Source organism: Vulpes lagopus, chromosome X (assembly GCF_018345385.1).
Source record: "Vulpes lagopus strain Blue_001 chromosome X, ASM1834538v1, whole genome shotgun sequence".
NCBI lineage: Eukaryota > Metazoa > Chordata > Mammalia > Carnivora > Canidae > Vulpes > Vulpes lagopus.
In genome coordinates this window covers 91,386,932-91,407,703 of record NC_054848.1, presented here as the reverse complement: position 1 = coordinate 91,407,703, position 20,772 = coordinate 91,386,932, and the positions used below count along the sequence as shown (strand labels likewise).

The window sequence follows — 20,772 nt, the reverse complement described above, 5'->3', positions numbered from 1 at the left end:
GCCTTGGCTATTCCTGCTGCCTGGAATGCTCTTCTTTTAGATCCTTGCTCAAATGTCACCTAATCAGTGGGGGCTTCTTGTAATAAAATTACAACTTCTTTATCATTCAGTTTCTCTCTTCTCTGCCTTATTTATCTCTATATCGTTTATCACCATCAGACATAATACATACTCCCCTGTTTACTTGCTTTCCCCCCCATTGGAAGTAGGTTCTGCAAGGGGAGGACGTTGGTTTGTTCACTCCTGTATTCTCAGCACTTAGACATGGGATTGGCATATAGCAGGCATGCAATAAATATCTTTTGAGTGAAAGAATGAATAATGAATCCTTTATGCTAATTTATACAGTGGGATTAGGGGGTAGTCTTCCCTTTCTTTTTTAAAACTTATTTTCATTTCAGTTAGTTAATATATAGTGTTATATTAATTTCAGGTGTACATATAGTGATTCAACACTTCCATACAACACCCGGTGCTCATCAGGACCAGTGCCCTCCTTCGTCCCCATTACCTATTTCCGCGCCCCCCCCCCCCACTTCCTCTCTGGTAACCATTCCCTTTCTTCTTTTTTTCTTTTTTAAAGTTTTAGTTTTTAAATTGCAAAATATATATAACATACTATTTTCCATCTTAACTATTTTTTAAATTGTAAAATCTACATAACATACAATTTGCTATTTTTACTATTTTTAATTGTACTGTTGATTGGCATTAAGTACATTCATATTGCTATGCAACTATCACCACTGTTCAGCCACAGAACATTTTCCCTCTTGCAAAGCTGAAACTCTGTATCCCCTATCTTCTTGATGCACCAGGTTAATGCCTGAATTTCCTATAACAAACATTTATTATTATAATGCTAAAAGGCTGTTTCCATTTCAGGAACAGACTAATCGGAAATTTATATTCATTTTATAAAACAATAATTGAGAAATGACTGTGTTCCTATTCCTCGAACAGATTAAGTGTGAAGCTGTCCAGCTTTAAAAATGATTCATTAATGCAGTCCCCTGGGAGCTTGAATATTCAGTACCAGCTGTTTTCCTCATTAATAGTTGAATTTAATATTTTACCTTAAGAAACCTGATACCAAAGGAATAGTAAATATTTGACTACTTATGATATTATTTTAATTTAACATCTTTTCTTTACCTAGACTTTAATCAGCAATACTGTTGCAGATGTGCAACACCATTAATACAGGGAAAGGAGGGGACTCCTGGCTGGCTCAGTTGGGAGAGTGTGCGACTCTAGATCTTGAGGTCATGAGTTCGAGCCCCATGTGGGTATGGAGATTACTTAAATAAAAAAAAAATACAAGGAAAGGAGGGAGGAAAGTATTGAGAGGCTACTAGGTGTCAGGTGATTTGTGGACTTTGAAAGAGGCCTCTACTTCCTCAGACCCCACTTACTTGTCACTTGTATGGCATGTGGACTTGCACCATCTCCATTTCATGGAAATACTCTGGACAAGATTGCCGGCTCCTGCCCTGTAACTAATTCCAACAGACACTTCAGTCCTTGGTAGCTTGACCTCCCAGCAACAGTCAGCACAGATGATGATACTCTTATCAGAACCCCTTCTGCCCTTGGTTCATCCAGAACTTCCCGAGTCTACTGCCTAAACAACAGATCTTTCCACTTCTCCCACTCTTTCTCCATATCTACTGTCACTGCCCCAATTAGTCTGAGATTGTCCCCTCTTACCAGGACTGCTCCAAAAGCCTCTTAACTGGTGTCTCTGCCTCTAGTCCTCAACCCTCACCTCCCTCCCCCACTCCACTGCCACACCGATCTATTTCCTATACAACTGCCAATGATGGTGCCAAACTCACTTGGTTGAAATCACACCACTCACTTGGTTACTAACTCCTCAATGGATTTCCCTTGCTCTGAAGTTCAATATCCTTGCTCTGGTTTACAGAGTCCTTCATCCCCTGGTTCCTGTCTGCCTTGCCAGACTTGGCTGGAACCACTCTCTTTTCTGATCTTTCTCCTTGACACTTCTTTGAGTTCCTTGAATAAGCAAGCCACACCCACTTTCATCTCTGGATCTTTGCACACTTCCTCTGTTTGGACCACTCTGAATTCATGGATTCATTTATTCAACAACTATTTGTTGAATGCCTATTAGGTGCCAGGCACTATTATAAGTACTGAGGATACAGCAGTGAGTAAAATAAAGACTCCTGTGACCGTGAGCTCGCATTCTAGAAGGAGGAGAGATGAAAATGATAAATACAATAAATAAGTAAACTGTCCAGTGTTTTAGAAAGTGATGAGTGCTATGGGAAAAAAAGTAGAGAGCAAGGTAAGTGGAATCAAGAGCGCAAAGGGTGGTAGGTGGGTGAAATTGTTAATGGGTAGGTGAAATTTTTAAGCCTCATTGAGAGGGTGGTGCTTAAGCAAAGACTTGAGGGAGGTAAGAGAAGAAGCTATGGGAATGGCCAAAGGAAGAACTTTCTAGGGGGAAGAAGAAGCCAGTGCAAACCTGTGAGGGGAAATTTTGTGGAGTGTGTTTGAGGAACAGCAAGGAGGATGGTATGGCTGGAAGGCAGATCATGAAGTGTTGTGTAGGCTGCTTTTCAGAGTTTGTGGTTTCCTCTGAGTGGGATGTGAAGCTATTAGAGGGTTTTGAGTAGAATGCTTCTATAATCTAAATAATTTTATTAAAATATCTCTCTGCTTCGTTGAGAGTAGACTATTGGGAGGGGAAATGATGGGGAGGAAGTAGGAAGACTGGTCAGGAGGCTATCATGGTGACCCCAGTGATAGGTGGCAATGGCTTGAGTTGGAGTAGTAGCCATCCAAGTGGTGAGAAGGGGATAGGTTATGAATATATTTTGACAGTACAGCCATCTGGGCTTTGCTAGCTGGTTATAGAGGATGAGAAGGGCCATACTCTGTATGTAGGGCCTGAAACTTGTGGGGCCTTTTTTGTTGTTGTTAAATACAAAATTACAGCAGTGGCCTCATATCCATGATTTTGGTTACTCATGGTCAACCGAGGTCTGGAAGCAGATGCTCCTCTGTCTGACATGTCATCAGAAGGTCACTAGTAGCCTCATGCCACGTCACCATGCCTACATCATTGCCCTCACTTCATCTCATCACATGGGCATTTTATCTCACATCATCACTATACACTGAGTACAGTACAGTAAGATATTTTGAGAGAGAAGGACCATATTCACATAACTTTTATTAAGGTATATTGTTACAATTGTTCTGTTATAGTATTAGCTATGTTGCTAACCTCTTACTGTGCCTAATTTGTAAGTTAAACTTTACCATAGGCATGTATGTATGAGGAAAACATAATAAATGTAGGGTTTAGTACTATCCGTGTCTTTGGGCATCCACTGGGGTTCTCGCAACTTACCCCAAGGGAAAGGGGGCACTATTGTAAGAACAAAAGTGAGTGTGCATTTAAAGGGAAAAAAATCAAAGTGAAGAGGCAGACTGCGAGAACAAGATGGGTCAGCTATTCAAAGACATGATTTGGTATGCTGGGATTCGTCAAACAAACATGTGCCATCTGGCTTGTAGTACAGCTACAGATTTGTGCCCTATGAACACAGGGATTCCAATTAATTCTCCTTAATGGGATTTCCATCAAAAAAGGAAAAAAAGAGCAGGCTGCACTTATACTGGATAATGCAGCATACACAATTATATTTTTCACAAGTGAGAATGTCCTTTTCTATTTAGGCGTCAATCAGAACCAAATCCTCTGCATGCAATTCTATACTGTGGAAGAATTTTCCACTGAGTAGCTTCTGGCCACGTATGTTTCAAACCTGGTATCATCTCAGCCACCTCTATACTTCCAGTGCCAAGTACCAGAGGGCAGATTCCTAGCACCATATTACTTCTGGTCCTCCACTGTTTGATCATGACACTGGAAGTGACTGCAAAGCACATAAATGTATCTCATCAAAGCTCAGCTAACTGTACCCCAACTCAACATTCCCTAAGCAGGATCCCCCAAATACCCATTGTCACTTCAATACCACTCAACACGAGGACAAGTGTGATGGAAGGAAAGTTGGAGTGAATGTATTCCTAATGATTTTCCCAGGGCCTTGGAATATAAGGGTCCCTGAAACTAAAACTGCATTAGCTTCAGGTAAAGCTGGCACTGGATATGCGGTGTGGCAGGAATAGAGACCTTCAGGATAATTCCAAAGTTTTGGGCCTGAGGAATTAGAAGGAAGATGTCCTAATTTCTGACACGGTGAAGCCTGCAGGAGGTGCAGGTGGGCCAGCTGGCAGTGGGGTGGCAAGGGGAGAGATCGGGAGTTCAGCTTGGCCATGTTAAGTGGAAGATGCCTGTTAGTCCAGCAGAGCTGTTGAATGGTGGTCCTCACCATTCCTTTTGTGGCCTGCTCCTACTCATCTGTCACAGCTCTGCTAAGTGTCTTCTCTTCATCCTGATTGTCATGATCTCGGGTTCATAGGATCGGGCTCTGCCTGGGACTCCTTGCTCAGTGGAAGTCTGCTTAAGGGTTTCTCTCCCTCTCTCTCTGCCCCTCTTCCCTCTCAAATAAATAAATAAATCTTTTTTAAAAAGGCAACAAAGCAAGGCACATGTATAAAAAGGTATATAAAACACTATAGTGTAAGGGGAGGTGGGCGGGAGATGGGGTGACTGAGTGATGGGCACTGAGGATGACACTCCTTGATAGGAGGAGCACTGGGTGTCATACTATTGTTGGCAAATTGAACTTCAATAAAAAATATATATAAAACAAACAAAACCCACCAGTGATAATTCATCACCAGTTGAAACACACGTTACTAGCACTCAGGCCAAGGGACAGCACGGTGACAACATCCTACTCTTCTTCATAATACCCTCTAAACCACTACCCTCCTTCTTCCCTCAGAGTAACCACTGTCCTGATTCCTTTTTAAAAATTTTTAAATGTATTTTATTTTAAAGATGTTTATTTATGTATTGAGAGAGAGAGAGAGAGAGAGGGAATGAGTGGTGGGGAGGGGCAGAGGGAGAGGGAGAAGCATTCCTGCTGAGTAGGGAGCCGATATAGGGCTAGATCCCAGGACTGGGAGATCATGACCCGAGCTGAAGAAGGCAGACACTTGATCGACTGAGCCATCCAGATGCCCCCTGTTTGTTTGCTTGCTTGTTTGCTTTCTTTTTTTTTTTTTTTAAAGATTTGTTTATTTATTTGAAACAGAGAGAAAGTATGCAGCAGGGAAAGGTAGAGAGAGAGGGGGGAGAGAGAGAATCCCAACCAGACTCCATGCTGAGAGTGGGATGCAGGACTTGATCCCATGACCTCAGATCACCACCCCAGCTGAAACTAAGAGTCTGATACTTAATGATTGAACCACTCAGGCACCCCCCCAACATCCTGTTTTCTAACATCATCAACTAGCTTTTCCTGTTCTGGGACTTTGTATAAGTGGAATAACAGTATGTATGCTTTTGTGGTTGACTTCTTTTGCTCTATGTTTGTGAAATTTGTAAATGTTGTGAGTAGCAATATTTGCTCATTTTCATTGCTATATAGCAATTCTCAAACTTTTTTGGTCTTGGAATTTTTTCACATGTCTAAAAATTGTTGAAGAACCTAATGAGCTTTTGTTTATGTGAGTTTTATTTATTGATATTTACTGGATTAGAAATTAAAACGGAGATGGGCACCTGGATGGCTCAGTGTTTGAGCATCTGCCTTCAGCTCAGGTCATGGTCCTGGGGTCCTGGGATCAAGTGCCACATAAGGCTCCTTGCAGGGAGCCTGCTTCTCCCTCTGCCTATGTTTCTGCTTCTCTCTGTGTGTTTCTCATGAATAAATAAATAAAATATTAAAAAAGAAATTAAAATGGAGAAATTAAAAAATAACAAATTTATTGCAAGTTAATATGAGTAACGTTTTAATGAAAATAACTATTATTTTCCAACACAAAAGAATTCGTGAGAGATGTGGTACTGAGTATGAACTAGAGTCTTAGCAAATACATCAGAACACCAACGCTTTAAGCATTTGGGAGGGCCTGACCTCCAGAGGTCTTGGCTGAAGCCCAGAAAGCACAGGAGTGATGGTGGGGGAGGCACGCAGATGGGGGTGCCTCACCAACCCACCTCCCTCACCTCCCCCTACCCCCTTTAACCACTCTCATAGCACTTGGTGCTCACCCCTGCTGGAGGACTAGCCATCTCGTGTCATCATCAAAGTGTCTGTCTTCCTTTCTAGACCATGAGCTGGGATAAGCTGTGGATCTCAGGCACCTGTGGGTCCCCAGCCCCCAGCACATCTCCGGGCAGATAGTAGGCAGTGAATATGCGCTCAGTGAGGGATTGCATGACTAGGGTCTTGCGTGTTTGTCCTGTAGCTTCAAGTGGACAGCCCAGCTTTTCGCAATGCAGGATGGTGTGTGTGTGTGTGTGTGTTTTATAACATGCCGTCTTCTCTAAAGTGAATAGTGATGATCCTGTTGAATGTTTTGAGAAAAAAATGGATGGAGACAGGAAGGAGATAAAGAAAGCAGGAATATACTATTTTCATATGAAAAAACATCTACCTGGGAGCTTCATTTCTGTTAAGGAAGAGTGGGGGTGGAAGAGTGGGGGCTCTTAAGAGCATGAGGTAGGAAATGGGAGTGTCCTGTTTGGCACCTTCCTCACCCAGGTCCCATGGCAGGTCACTGGTCACATGGAAGGTCATTTAGGTCTGCCCTCTGGCCGGGAGAAATTCTGCTTCCTTTCTGTACCCCATGGCTCAGGCTCTTCTTACAGCCAAGGACTCTGCAAAGTTGTGAGGGCATTTTAACAAGAGCCATGAGGAGACCATGTCTTACATTTCCTGCCCTTCTCACTCAGGGCCTGATGCCCATCTTTTGAATCCAGGTCTTCCCTTCTCTGGGAAGACTTTTCTCAGAAAAGCTCACCAATTGTGAGGCTTCCTGACTTGCTGTGCTGCAGAGTTGAATGAGTCAATATATGAGAATATAAAGATAGAAATGCTGTCACATGCAAGGGCACCTGGGTGGCTCAGTTGGTTAAGCATCTGCCTTCAGCTCAAGTCATGATCCTGGGGCCCTGGGATCGAGCCCTATGGGAATCTGCTCTTCTCCCTCTGACCCTCCCCCTTGTTTGTTCTTTCTTTCTCTCTCTCTCTCTTTCCAATGAATAAATAAAAAATAAAAAAGAGAAATGCTTCACCTGAAGTCTTTCTCCCAACCAGACTGGAGCCTTGTGGCCAGAGACAGTGTGGCACCGGCTCCTCTATCCCCAGCCGTGTCCCAGATGAAGCATTGCACATAGGTGCATAGAAAATATTTGCTGATTTATCAGGAATGGGCGGACCAGGCTGGTCTGAACCTTGCAGAGACCATGAGGTCATGTCAACTCATTTTGTCTGCAGCTGGTAAATTCACCTTTCTTTGTCAAGTTGCCCCCTGAGCTGGATGGGCAAGAAACACTTCAGTCTTAACTTCAGATTTGAGGTCAGGAGATCTTGGTTCTAGTTCTGGCTCCTCCATCTACTAGCAGGAACTCAGCCAATCCAGTTAGCTGCTCTGAGAAATTAATGGGGGATTTATGTTTCTAGAGTCAAGATGGGATAATAGGTTCCATATTTATCCCCCTGTGTGAAGCAATAAATACAAAGAGACAAAAATACATGAAACAATGGCTTTGAGATACTGGACATCAGACACTGAAGGACAGTGATCCCAGGGAGATGGGAAGCAAACAAGGGGAGCCCTAGGATAGCCTTAGCCTAGTTCCTTACAAAAGCTTCAGGCTACAATGTAGGATAGAGAGCTGAGGTGGAGCTTGGTGGAGTTAATGAGACAGAGCTGAGAGTCCAGGGTGACCAAGGAGGGACAGGATGCCCGAGAGGAAAGAGCTGTGCTAGGAGAGGCTCTTCTGAGCAGCACGCACATGTGAGGATGCTACCCGAGGCGGGGGAAAGAACCATCTGAAACGATTAGAGGGAAATCATGCTTGTTCCCACCAGGCCGACTGGAAAAACTCATAATTCATGGGGCATTGAGCAGAGTGCTCAGGAAGGTCGAGACACTAATAGGTTTTGTTTCGTTTTAAGTAAAATTGGTAGTTGTTCATGGTAAAAATTCAAACAGCCCAGAAGAGTTTATTTTTTTCAAAGATTTTATTTATTTGAGAGAAAGAGAGCATGATCACAAGCAGGGGGGAGGGATAGATGGAGAAGCAGGCACCCCACTGAGCAGGGAGGCAACGCGGGGCTCAATTCCAGGTCCCCGGGATCATGACCTGACCTGAAGGCAGACATTCAACCACTGAGCCACCCAGGTGCCCCATCACTAGAATTTTTAAAGAATAAACATTTGGGGGCACGTGGCTGGCTCAGTTGGTGGAGCACGTGACTCCTGATCTTAGGGTTGTGAGTTTGAGCCCACACTGGGCATAGGGTTTACTTTTTTTTTTTTTTTTTAAAAGAACTTATGTTACTAGGGCAAAATGGATTTTTAAATAAGTGATTCTGTATATATGGACTAGCTATCTGGAAAAATACAAAGTGAGATCCAATGTTCATATCATACACAGGAATAAAGTCTCAGTGAATCAAAGATCCAAATGTAAGATATGAAACCTTACAGATATTAAAATAAGTCATGGGCACATTCCCCCACCCCTTTTAAAACATTTATTTATTTATTTTGAGTAATCTCTGCAGAGCCCAACATGGGGCTCGAATTCATGACCCCAGGGTTAAGAGCCGCACTCTCCTCTGACCAGGCCAGCCAGGTGTCCTGAGCACATTCCCCTTTAACCTTGCTGTAAAGAAAGACTCTTTAACTTTGATTCAAAAGCTGGAGGCAGGGGCACCTGAGTGGCTCAGAGGTTGAGCGGTTGGGTGTCTGCCTTTGGCTCAGGGTATGATCCTGGGGTCCTGGGATTGAGTCTTGTATCAGGCTCCTTGCAGGGAGCCTGCTTCTCCCTCTGCCTATGTCTCTGCCTCTCTCTATGTCTCTCATAAATAAATAGATAGATAAATAGATAAATATGTAAATAAATAGATAAATAAATAGATCAAGCAAGCAAGCTGGAGGCAATAAAGTAAACAATGGATAAAACTGTATAATCTCCCACCCTTAGCGGCATAATGACCGAAGTTTTAGTTCTGTGGCCAGGCAGGCTGCTCCAGGGTTTTCAGCAGGACAGGCTGGGGTGGGCTTTGGCACGCCAAAAGTCATCCCTTTGCAGAGTTCCCCCTCAGTGGGAGTTTCAGAGAGACACCCACTGTCCTGTTTTTCCTGGTAAGCAATGGGTATCAGTTGGATGAAACATAAATACATACCTAAATCCCTTTTGGGTAAACCACAGGTTTCAGAGACAGTGCAGCCTGAATTCATATGGAAGAAAAGAAATTTGTCTCTCACTTCCCAGCTCACAGAGGAGATGGTACTCAAATGATTATGCAGAGAAGTGCCCTTTTTCCTTTATTTACCTTCCCATTTCCAGGGCATTAGAAATCGACACATAACGGAGTAATAACCACAGTGCTGGAGATTTAGTGAGTGCTTACTATCGGCCAGGCCATGTGTGTTCTCATAGAAGCTTCCCAACCACCCTGTGAGGTGAAGATGATATTTCTCATCTCAAAGGTGAGGAAACAAGCAGTCCTTGCTAAAGAGATCACCGGGGATCTTCTGGTCAGTGGCAGAGCAGGGATTTAAAGCTGGGCAGTCCAGTGTCCAGACCCTCTGTGCCTTCTGTGACTCCAGATGGCTTTTTTTGTAGTTCAAATTATAAATGGTGGAGGTAAGAGTTGAACCCAGACAGTTCAACTCAGGAGCCCGAGCTTCCAGTATCTTTTCTTTAAATTAAATTAAATTAAATTAAAAAAATTTAAAAGTAGGCTCTATGCCCAACATGGAGCTCAAACTCACGGCCCCAAGATCAAGAGTCGCAAGCTCTTGAGCTCCCAGTGTCTTAAGGTCCCAGAAAGGGCAGCCACTTACCAGCAGGAACTGGCTTGGGAGTTCCTCCTGCTTGGCATTGCTTCAAATGACCAGATGATGCCCCTCCTTCTCGCGGTTCTGTCAGCATAAGGGAGGCAATCTAAGGACCTATCCTCCTCTAGTTCAAGAAAACCCTTAAGGGGGTATTCTCATCATGGATTTACTCCAAAAACTGTCTAGATTTACAGCACATGAGACACTGTTGGGGTTTTGTGGTTTTGTTTTTGCATTTCTTCCTGTGGCTCAAGCAGAGGACCTGGAATCATATTGGGGGTTAAACCTGCCCTTTCTCTGGGAGAGACCACTTCACTGAGCCCTCTTAGTCATATATGTGTTAATCACCCACCTGGCAGTGCCTATGGGGGAAGCCTTCAATGCTGGGGAAAGATGGAAATGCACATGCTTCGGGTTGATATTTTATGTATTCTATTTAGTGATGTTAAAGTTGTCTTTCACTGCATTTTGCTTCAGCTGGCTGGAACTAAGGATAAGGTGAAAAGAACATAGTCTTTGGCCAAGGCAGAGGGATCCGGAGACCACAGTCAAAAGATGCTGACCATTGACTTGGGGGTGATTTGATCAGCCTACAGAAGAGTGGGGCTGGATATGCCCTGCTCTACCTTTCACTCTCTGCCTGCTAAATGGGGTGAAATAAGATGAGTGCTGGAGGTAGTGGCTTGCTCCAAAATTTCCTAAATCATGTTTTTGGACAACATTTTGCAACATTGAATCCCAAGGGTGTAGGGTACAGGGTGGGGTGTTGGGTTCAGTTGAGACCAGCTGGGTCTAGTAAGGAATGGTGAAAGTCGAAGAGAAACTAGATGTGAAGGTGGCAGGGCTCATAATCTCTGGGAATGTGATTGGGCCCAGGGAGTGGCCCTAAATCTGTAAAAGAGCCAGGTGAGCAGACACTGTAGGAGGAGAGCAAGATAAGATCATTGACAAATGTAGATGTCCCATGGGCCTTCTTGGGGGAACTCAGAATGCTTCTAGTCAGTGATGAAGCTCTTTTTTTACTGTTGAATATCTGTAAGGCTGCTGTGTACAGTTGTGCAGATTGTTCACTGTTCAAAGGGAATCTGACCAAGAAGACCTATGGGGACTGAAATTCAGCCTTCACTATACTCACCAAGTCATGCACTCTGGGCCAGAGATGTCTGTCTGGAGAAGGGCCCTTTTTCAAATTTTCTCAAGGGTACCATGTGGCCTATGGGAAGCCAGGACTCACATTCAGCATAGTGTGTGGTGCGTAGTAGGTCACTGGCATTTGTTGACTGAAGGCAAAGGGTTGTGAAGCAGCTTGGTATGAGGCACAATGTCGGGATTACTGTGAAAAGGAGGTATTCTAGGAGATGGGCACATAGTGTCATAAGCGAATAAGCTTTTGGGATGTGTGTGGCTCAGTCATCTTGCTGGTAGAAGGTATGTGGTAACCAGAAGCCTCCTCCAAAATCTGGCTTATGTGTTCTTTCTGGCTGTTGTCCAGTTAGCTTGTGGTGGGCAGTGAGTGGACAGGTGGATTTGGACCTGCTGTGTTAGAGGAGTGCTCTCTAGAACCTTCGCACAAATTGAGGTCCCCAGTCAAATAAGACAAGGTTGGGCTATCTGTGGAGGTGGAGAACATAAGGGAATGGTCTCCTGGGAATACTTGGTGAGTGAAGGTCGGTGGAGTAGCTCTATTGAGCTACTTTAGCCTTTTTCCTTGCTGTAGCCAAAAATATGCCTCTGTGTAGTACAGAATGTTGACTAGGTCACAGGCCACCAGGAGTCAAGGTGCTTCATGCTGTGTGTTTCAAAAGAGTATTGGTCACTAGCATCACAGCACCGGTGGGACCGGCATATAGACTTTGCTGTCCAGGATGAGTAGGTGGCTGTGCTGGTGTAGGAGGCCCCCATCTATTCCACGTCTCTGGAGACCTCACTGAGATGAGCTTGGCTGGACCTCTTCTCGGTGCTGCTGGACCTGGGTTCAGGAAACCTTGGGGGAAGAGAGTGCCGTGTGAGTTTCCCAGCAAGCCATTTTGGAGCAGGTCTTCCTTGTTCTGGGAACAATCACTTGAAAGGGCCCTTTAGTAAGTGTAAGGTTGGTGCCCTCATTATCCTGGGGTGAGGGTGGAAGAGGACGTCTTGTGGTTTGACAAAGGGTGCCTCTCCCCAGATTCCTTGGTGTGTGGAGGTGGTTGCTGGGGAGGAGGAATGTAAATTAGCAGATGGGCCATGGAGTCTCTTGGGAGGGAAGGGGTCAAGATCTTATATCTTTTCTCATATAAAAATGTATTTATTTTGGGACGCCTGGGTGGCTCAGTGGTTGAGTGTCTGCCTTTGGCTCAGGGCGTGATCCCAGGGTCTTGGGATTCAGTCTACATCAGGTTCCCTACAGGGAGCTTGCTTCTGTCTCTGCCTGTGTCTCTGCCTCTCTCTCTGTGTCTCTCATAAATAAAAAAAAATATTTAAAAGGTATTTATTTTAGTTCACATTTCAGAGTGATCACTCAAGGGTGTATATTTATCATGTTTTATAATCTTCATTGCATTTAATACATTTCGTACATGTCTTTTTTCAGGAAGAGTTGTTTATTGCTTACCCCCCCCACCCCCCGCCAGTGTGAGTTCCTTGAGGATAGAAGTTCTCTGGAAGGAAATAACTCCCAACACCAGTTGTTTAGTCATGCCACATTTTAGATTGTTTCATATGTGGATCATGAGTTTTATGAGGAAGTTTGTTTTTCTTAGAATTTCTGATTCTTTCTTTCTTTCTTTCTTTCTTTCTTTCTTTCTTTCTTTCTTTCTTTCTTTCTTTCTTTCTTTCGTTGCTAAAAGATGTCTGTGCCTTTGTCCTTATGTTGCTGGTCTTTTCCAGCTGTTTAAATAGATGACTTGTTACATGCTCTGACATGTAAGCCTCCCTCCTATATCCCCATGCTTCAAATAATGCTTGGTACAGTAGTAGATGATGTTCTGTAAGTATCTGTTGAATGAATGAATGAATGAACAAATGGAAAAACAGTAAAGGAGGTTATAAATTTAAAAGTACAAGGGTTTTTCCTGCTTCTACCCCTGTCCTACCCATTAGAGTAACTTTTGATACTTGTGAGCCTCTTTTGATCATTTCTGATTTCTTTTTGTTCTTCTATTGCTTATTTCTGTAATTCCAAATGAGGGGCTTTTGCTGCAAAATCTTGATTTATATCCCTTAAGCAGCATCCACTCTGCACATGTCTGTTGAGGAATTTAGATCCCCCTTTCCTCTTGAGCTTCTCAGTTGTTTACCTTCAAGTCTGCATAATGTACTTACATTTCCATTTATACTTACCTATTGAGGCTCTACTCTGTAAATGAGAAAATTACTTTCAACCTCTGTCAGTTTTTTTTTGATTAGTTTCATATTGTCAAAGTTTAAACAGCCTTTTTAAAAACAATTTTATTTATTTATTTGACACAGAACAAGCAGGGGGAGCAGCAGAGGAAGAGGGAGAAGCAGCTCCCTGCTGAGCAGGAAGCCCAATGTGGGGCTTGTGGGGCTCAATCCCAGGACTCCAGGATCATGACCTGAGCCAAAGGCAGACACATAACTGACTGAGCCCCGCAGGTGCCCCCAAATTGTCAACGTTTAAATTGTGTTCGTATTTACCTTCTCTTCTGTAACTGTGTATGTCTTGTGTGCTTTGTCTGTAGATTGATTCACATCATTTGGTCAAGGCTAGTCATTGCAGAATCAGTGTGTGGTTTGATCACTGGAGGAGATGGAATCTATACCCTTATTCCTGAGCCACTCAATGGAGAATAGCAAGGACTTCCAGTTCAAATGGTTTCTCTTTTCCTACACTCTATCAGTTGCTTAGTCATGCTACATTTTTGGTAGTTTTATGTGTGGATTGTGACTTTTTGAGGTTTGCCTTTCTTAGAGTTTCTAATGACCCTTCTTTCTGTTGTTGCTGCCAAAGATGTCTTTGTCATCATATGACTGATTTCTTCCCATTATTTGTTTTTTTTAAAGATTTTATTTATTTATTCATAAGAGATACAGAGAGAGAGGCAGAGACATAGCAGAGGGAGAATCAGGCTCCCTGTGGGGAGCCTGATATGGGACCCAATCCCTGGACCCTGGGATCATGCCCTGGGCGGAAGGCAGACGCTCAACCACTGAGCCACCCAGGCGTCTCCCCCTTCCCATTATTTGAATAGACAGCTTATCAAATGCACTGATTCTAAGCCTCCCTCCTGCATGGCTGCCATTTTAGGATCTTTTCTCATCGCGTTCCTGGGTTAGTGTCTTTGCTTCTTAGAGCCCAGGCCTTCGTTTTTTGTGGATCTCTTTTTTTGATTGCTGGAGCACATCCTCAAGTGATTAGTTTTTCCAGAGAAGAGAACTGGGAAGTAAAGTTTCTGAAGAATTTCATGCCTAAAAAACTCTATTTTTGTTATTATATTTAACTAATATAGAATTATAGGTTCAAAGGGATTTTCCCTCAAACTTTACAGATATTGGGGTGGGGGTGAATGGGTGACAGGCACTGAAGGGGGCACTTGACGGGATGAGCACTGGGTGTTATTCTGTATGTTGGCAAATTGAACACCAATAAAAAATAAATTTATTATAAAAAAAACTTTACAGATATTGTTCTAGTGGGTTTTTGTTTTTGTTTTTGTTTTTGTTTTGCATCTAAATGTTGCCAAGGAGGACTCTTATTTCTTTGTAGACTTTTTTTTCCCTCTAGAAGCTTTTTTTTTTTTTAAAGATTTTATTTATCTATTCATGAAAGACACAGAGGAGAGAGAGAGGCAGAGACACAGGCAGAGAAAGAAGCAGGCTATATGCAGGGAGCGCAATGTGGGACTCAATCCAGGGACTCCAGGACCACGCCCTGGGCCAAAGGCAGGTGCCAAACCGCTGAGCCACCCAGGGATTCCCTCCCTCTAGAAGCTTTAAGGACCTTCTCTTTACTCTCAATATCTTTAGACTTCACAAGGATATATTATTAGAAGCAAGTCATCTTTTCTTTCATTGTACTTGCCACTCAGTGTTTTTTTTTTTTTTCAAACTAAAATCTTTCTTCTGGTTATAAGAAAATTTCTTCTTTTTTATTACTTCTTCCCTGTTATTGTTTTTCTTCCATTTAGTGGATGTTGACTCTCCTGGACTGATACTTTATATGTTTTTAAACTTTTCTCCCAGTTTCCCTAGAGAGGTGGTGAGGGTTCTATGAGGTTTTTTCATAAAGGCCTTCCAACACTGCCTGGCCTGCAGTCCACACTCAATAATGGGTAGCTCTCATTACTGTTATTTGCTTATTTATTTTGATGGTCCTATCTTGGGGGGATGGTCCTAGGTGGGTCCTAGGTAAATACGGCAATAGTATATCTCCTAAGTGTTCCTGACCTTGCAGTTATATCAGAGGTACTCTTAGAACCATTGCTTTCTGGTGACCCTTTCTGTAGGGCAAACTAATCAACACTAGGGAGCCCAGGGATGCTGTTCCCTGATGGTGACCTCCTTTTTTTTTTTTTTTTTTTGATGGTGACCTCTTGAAGAGGGACTCAGAAACAACCATGTCAATATTACACAAATTGGGGTGCCTGGCTGGCTTAGTCAGTAGAGCTTGTGACTCTTGATCTCTGGGTTGTGAGTTTGAGCCCCATGTTGGGCATAGAGTTACTTAAAAAAAATACCACACTGATGCAGTGGGGTAAATGTAGACAGTACTCCAAATAAAAGGCAGAAGTTGCCAGACTGACACAAACAAAAAGGACTGCCTAAAAGAAACCCAGTTACTTATGTTAAAATAAAATGTTGAAAAAAATATGTACTATACAAGCACTAATCATAAGAAATGTATATTATTTTATTATTTTAAAGGTTTTATTTAGTTATTCATGAGAGACACACAGAGGCAGAGGAAGGAGCAGGCTCCCTGCTGCGAGCGTGATGTGGGACTCCATCCCAGGACCCCGGAATCACACACCACCTGAGCCACCCAGGAGCCCCAATGTATATTACTTTAGATACATACTATATCCTATTTTAGATATATACTATATACATATTTCTATATAGTATTTATTTTATATATAACATGATTATATATAATATATAATACGTATAACATCAAATAAAGTAGATTTAATATGAGGAATATTGCCAGAGATACAGAGAGATATTTTGTAAAGATGGGAGGGTCAGTGCATAAGAAGGCATAATTCTAAGTGTGCATGTACCTTAATAACGGAGCTGCAAAATATGTAAAGCAAAAACTGGTAGGATTTAAAGGAGAAATAGACAAATCCACACTTATATTTGGAGACTTTCACACTCCTTCCTCAGTAATCAGTAGAGGAAGTAGATAATCATTAAGACACCATCAATCAACTTGTCCTAATGGATATTGATAGCTCTCTTCCCTAGCAACAGCAGAATACATATTGTTTTTGAGTGTGGAGCAGTGACCATGAGAAACCATATGCTGAGCCATCAAGAAATTGAAAGGAATGAAAATAACCCAGGGTATGTTCACTGACCATTAAGGAATTGGATTGGCAATCAATAATTAGAAAGCTATCAGGGAAACCCCCTAAATGTGGGGAAATTGAACAAATGCAGGGATACCTGGGAACTTTTGAATGGCTTCACTGGAAGCCTGTTACTACTAATGTATACAGTTACTCTTCCTCCTTCTCTCCCCCGAACACGCATCACTGTGTTTGCATCCATTCCTTTCTGTGAGGTCATTTGCTTTGTCACCATGAGAGAAGAAAAGAGGTTTTGGTAGTGAGGAGAGGTAGAGAAAGATAGGAGGAGCCCTAAGGGTATACTAATGGCCCCAGGTCCTTTTCTAGACCTGGAACTTCTGTGGTGAAGCAAATGAGAACCATGAGTTGCTGGACCTGTCTCAGGGAGACTTCGAGAGGCTGAACAAAAGCAGACCCATTTCAAAACCCAGGTGACAGAATATGGCACAGAACTGGGGAGGACACCCTTGTAATCCAGAACCATTTGGGCACCCCAAGGATGGCAAGCTTCCAGAGGGGCTCCAGAAAGCACATTAGCATGGGCAGTGGTATTTCATTAGAGACCCTAAGTAATCAGATTTCTGTAAGTGACTTTGCAAGCAGAAGATGTGGTTAAGTGGAAGCTGGAACAGTGTAAGAAAATAGGGTGGGGGGACCCTCGGGTGGCTCAGCGGTTGAACGTCTGCCTTCGGCTCAGGGTGTGATCCTGGAGTCCCGGGATCAAGTCCCACATCGGGCTCCCTGCATGGAGCCTGCTTCTCCCTCTGCCTGTGTCTCTGCCCCTCTCTCTCTCTCTCTCTCTCTCTCTCTCTCTCTGTCTCTCATGAATAAATAAAATCTTAAAAAAAATAAAATAGGGTGGGCCCCCCCAGAAATAAATGGTATGGAAGGCACTTTATTTATTTTTTTTAATTAATTTTTATTGGTGTTCAATTTACCAACATACAGAAAAACACCCAGTGCTCATCCCGTCAAGTGTCCACCTCAGTGCCCGTCACCCTTTCCCCTCCAACACCCGCCCTCCTCCCCTTCCACCACCCCTAGTTCGTTTCCCCGAGTTAGGAGTCTTTATGTTCTGTCTCCCTTCCTGATATTTCCCAACTATTTCCCAACATTTCTTCTCCCTTCCTTTATATTCTCTTTCACCATTATTCATATTCCCCAAATGAATGAGAACATACACTGTTTGTCCTTCTCCGATTGACTTACTTCACTCAGCATAATACCCTCCAGTTCCATCCACGTTGAAGCAAATGGTGGGTATTTGTCGTTTCTAATGGCTGAGTAATATTCCATTGTATACATAAACCACATCTTCCTTATCCATTCATCTTTCGATGGACACCGAGGCTCCTTCCACAGTTTGGCTATTGTGGCCATTGCTGCTAGAAACATCGGGGTGCAGGTATCCCGGTGTTTCATTGCATCTGAATCTTTGGGGTAAATCCCCAACAGTGCAATTGCTGGGTCGTAGGGCAGGTCTATTTTTAACTCTTTGAGGAACCTCCACACAGTTTTCCAGAGTGGCTGCACCAGTTCACATTCCCTCCAACAGTGTAAGAGGGTTCCCTTTTCTCCGCATCCTCTCCAACATTTGTGGTTTCCTGGCTGGAAGGCACTTTAAAGTGGTATGTGGTCTTACTATTATATAGATACTTCACTAAGAAACATATATTACTGGGAACAACAGGTGGAATAGTCTTCTTTTCTTTTTTAGAAAACATCTCTCAACTAACATCTTTTTTTAAATTTAAATTCAATGAATTGACATATACTGTATTATTAATTTCAGCAGTAGAGTTCAGTGACTCATCAGTTGCACATCACACCCAGTGCTCATTACATCATGTAATGCCCATCATCCTGTTACCCCATCCCCCACCTCCTCCCCTCCAGCAACCCTGTTTGTTTCCTATGATTAAGAGTCTCTTACAGTTTGTCTCCCTCTCTGATTTCGTCTTGTTTTATTTTTTCCTCTCTTCCCCTATGCTCCTCTGTTTATTTTCTTAAATTCTACATGAGTGAAATCATATGATAATTGTCTTTCTCTGATTTATTTCACTTAGCATAATTACACTCTAGTTTCATCCACATCATTGCATTACACTTGTATCTTTGGGTTAAATGCCTAGTAGTGCATTTGCTGGATCGTAGGGTAGCTCCATTTTCAACTTTTGGAGGAAACTCCACACTGTTTTCCAGAGTGGCTGCACCAGCTTGCACCCCCCACCAACAGTGTAAGAGGGTAGAATAGTCCCCTTTTCTGGAGTAAATAACAAAATCTTCCAGGGACCAGTCTTAGGGACTCTTGATAATCCAGGGTAGCTTGAGGGTTTATGCAGAAAGAGAAATATAGCAACTTCTTCGATTGGTATGTTGCCTGGACTCCAACAGATTTTTCTATACAGAGAATTATTGTGCCTTGTAGATTCATGATGAAGAAACATCCCTTACATTCAGTTCTTAGCAGGTTAAATTTGGATAGGAACATGTAAAGCCAATGATAAATGTAGGAGGCTGGTATAGACCTGCATAAACAGTGTTGAGAAGACTTAACACCACAGAGTAAGGGCAACAGAAAGAGCTTTTTATAGGGACACCTGGGTGGCTTAGCAGTTTAGCATCTGCCTTCAGCTCAGGGCCTGATCCCGGGGCCCAGGGATTGAGTCCTGCAACGAGCTCCCCGCAGGGAGCCTGCTTCTTCCTCTGCCTATGTCTCTGCCTCTCTCTGTGTGTCTCTCATAAATAAAGTCTTTTTTTTTTTTATAAAAAAGAGATTTTTAGGGATCCCTGGGTGGCGCAGCGGTTTGGCGCTTGCCTTTGGCCCAGGGCGCGATCCTGGAGACCCGGGATCGAATCCCACATCGGGCTCCCGATGCATGGAGCCTGCTTCTCCCTCTGCCTGTGTCTCTGCCTCTCTCTCTCTCTCTCTGTGACTATCATAAATTAAAAAAAAAAGAGATTTTTATAAGTTATGTCAAGAGCAAGAAGAAAATCTTTCAAGAAAAACAAACAATTGACCATGACATAGTGATGAATGATAGAGACCAGAGCTCCTCTGTCCTCACTTTGTTTTTTTTTGTTTTTTGTTTTTTTTTTCTGTCCTCACTTTGTACCTGTATTCTCTGTCAAGGGGAAATTTTCATACTAAAAAGTCTAGCCCGGTGCTCTTCAAACTTGACCATGCATGTGTGTCACCTCAGGATTTTGTTAAAAACGAGATTCTTTTAAAAAATATGGGATGTTTCATGAATTTGCATGTCATCCTTGTGGCAGGCCATGCTAATCTCCCTGTCGCTCCCAATTTCAGTGTCTGTGCTGCCAAAGTGAGCACTTAAAACGGAGATTCTGATTTGGTAAGTCTGAGTGGGGCCCAAGAATTTGCATTTCTAACAAGTTCCCAGGTGATGCTGATGCAGCTGGTCCTCCAATCACACTTTGAAGAGTAACAGTCTAGACCAAACAGTGCGGAAGAAAGAAAAGCCCAGGATGGATAAATCATCAACATGGTTTTTAAGAGCATCTCATTGCTGGGGTGCCTGGGTGGCTCAGCCATTTAAACATCTGATGGTCATGGGCTCGAGGCGCTGGGCTCCTTGCTCAGCGGGGAGTCTGCTTGTTTCTTTCCCTCTGCCCCTCGTCCCACTTGCATGCTTGCTTTCTCTTAAATAAATAAAATCTTTTTTTAAAAAAAGTATTTCATTGCTTTAACCAGGTTCAAGTGTTTGATCCAGACACTGGGAGTGCCTGAGAATGAGACCTTTAAACCACTGTCGGGGATCCTTTGGTTTTCATCAATGTGGAGAGGAGGAGACGTGCTAGAAGCCTGAGGAGAGGCAAATGCAGATCATGGGTTTCAAAACAGGAAAGAAGTGCAAGTGGAAGGAGACAGATCAGGAAGCTTGATGTTGATTCCAGGAGACAATCTAAAATGGATTATTTTTAAAGCATGGTTTCTGTTCAGTGGACCCAGGATGATTTCCCTGAGAACAAATCCTGTCAGACTACTTTCATTATCTTTGAGAGGTTTACTAGAATGATAGGTCAGGGCAGCTGCCGTAGATAGAGAGCACGTGAAATCTGGCACAACACTAGCTGAGGCCTTTCAAGATCTTATTTGTGCAAAGCAGCACAATTGTGACTGGCCAGTGAGGCCAGTGAGGGGGATTAGTAACTGGTTGATCCAGTTTGCCCAGAGAGCCCTGATTAATGATTAATAGCTCCCAAAAGATAATGTCCAGGGCTACTATAAGGCTTCATCCTCAGCCTGGTCCGCTGCAGCAATTTT

The 20,772-nt window shown here is 43.1% G+C and overlaps 1 protein-coding gene and 1 non-coding gene across 3 annotated transcripts in view; one reads left to right on the top strand and one right to left on the bottom strand.

The window, feature by feature from the left end:
* The window catches only part of LOC121483564 (A-kinase anchor protein 17B-like), a 110,791-nt gene that overhangs the window by 32,783 nt on the left and 57,236 nt on the right, over nt 1-20,772 (top strand). The gene's annotated exons all lie outside the window — the stretch shown is intronic.
* Nucleotides 19,715-19,818, bottom strand: LOC121483687. Its single transcript, XR_005985808.1, has one exon. It is a non-coding gene; the product is annotated as a U6 spliceosomal RNA (small nuclear RNA).